Here is a 1,739-nt window from a genome sequence, read left to right as displayed (position 1 = left end):
TCTCTCTCTCCCTCCCTCCCTCCCTCCCTCTCTCTCCCTCCCTCCCTATTTCTCTCTCTCTCACTCTCATGTGTCCCTATCTCTGTCTTCCCATGTGTGTTTCTAACCCCAATGTGTTTCTGTTTTTGTCTGTCTTTTTTTCACAAGCCTTTGTCTCTGTCTCTCTCCCCTCATATGTCTATGTCTCTCTGTATATATCCATATATATATGGATAGATAGATAGATAGATAGATAGATAGATAGCTATAAAAAGACTTTCAGGCCAGTTTCCCTTCTTCTCCCTCCCTTTCCCTAACCCTTCCCTCCCCACTCCCATATACATGCATACTTTTGTGTGTGTGTGTGTGTGTGTGTGTATAGCCTTGAAAGGCTCAGGAATTTTGATCTGTTCCATTCCTGACCTGCTTTTCCCTTCTCCTCCCCCTTGCTCCAGGAGGCTCACCCTATCGGTACCAGACTAAAGTTCCGATAGCCAATTGGCTACTACAGCTCAGAACTCCCAACCTCAGGAGATCCACCAGCCTCAGTCTCTCCTAGCAGCAGGGATCATAGGCCTTTGCCACCATGCTGAACAACCTACAGTCTTAAAGAGCTGCCCTTAAGTGGTATAGCAGCTAGGACACCAGCTCTGAAGTCAGGAGGACTTGAGTTCAAATAATGCCTCAGACACTTGACACTTACTAGCTGTGTGACCCTGGGCAAGTCACTTAACCCTGATTTCCAACAACAATAACAAAAAGAGCTGCCTAGAGGGTTGGCTGAGAGACAACATTATTTGCCCGTAATCACACAGCCAGTATGCGTCAGAGGCAGAATTTGAACCCAGATCTTCCTGACCCAGAGGCTGCTTTTTATGCCATACTGCCTCTATGACACACGTAAAGGTAGAGATGCACATATCCAAACACATATAAACACTCCAAGATGAACACACAGGCATGTGCACATATGTATAGAGAGAGTCATAGAAAGACAGACTCTCAGAGATACAGAGACATGTAAAGGATTGTATACACAGACACAGAGAATAAGCAATTAAAGCAGTACCCATACAAAATCTGGACCCTCCTTGGGGCTCAGCCAAACTTGTCCCTTAATGGGACTGCAGAGAGGCCCAGGGTAACACGGGGCCAGCCACCGGCCAAGGATGCCCAGGCTCAGTTACAGCTCTTTTTCTTCCTGTGTGACCCTCAGCTAGCCCCTTAGCTCCTCTAGGCCTCAGTTTTGGATTAAACGACCTTTAAAGTCCCTTCCAGTCCTAAATCCTGTGATTCTACATGCCAAGATTTCTTCGGATTCCTACACTGCACCTCTCGACACTGTCTGCCCTGGGGCAGCAGAAACAGGGGCCTAAGGAAACAAATTCCTGCATGTGCACATATAGCTATAAACATGAGTGCACATATGTGTGCACACGTGTTACATATGGAGAGAGAGCTCTCTCCAGTGGATAGAATACTGGCCTGGAGTCAGGAGGACCTGAGTTCAAATCCAGTTTCAGACACTTCCTAGCTGTGTGACTCTGGGCAAGTCACTTCACCCTGTTTGCTTCAATTTCCTCATCTATAAAATGAGCTGGAGAAGGAAGTGGCAAACCACTGCAATATTTCTGCCAAGAAAATCCCAAATGGGGTCATGAAGAGTCAGACATGACTGAAATGACTCAACAATAACAACTATACGTATTTATATATGTATATGCATGTATGTGTGTGTTTGTGATATATATACAGAGAGA

General features: G+C 45.8%; 1 protein-coding gene across 1 annotated transcript in view; it reads right to left on the bottom strand.

Annotated features, from left to right (window-relative positions):
• MYO15A (myosin XVA) overlaps positions 1-1,739 on the bottom strand; it is a 131,197-nt gene that overhangs the window by 33,000 nt on the left and 96,458 nt on the right. The window lies entirely within an intron of this gene.

Source organism: Vombatus ursinus, unplaced genomic scaffold (assembly GCF_900497805.2).
Source record: "Vombatus ursinus unplaced genomic scaffold, bare-nosed wombat genome assembly UNPS02014807.1, whole genome shotgun sequence".
Classification (NCBI taxonomy): Eukaryota; Metazoa; Chordata; class Mammalia; order Diprotodontia; family Vombatidae; genus Vombatus; species Vombatus ursinus.
The sequence above is the reverse complement of the archived record's forward strand: the minus strand, read 5'-3'. Positions and strand labels throughout refer to the sequence as shown.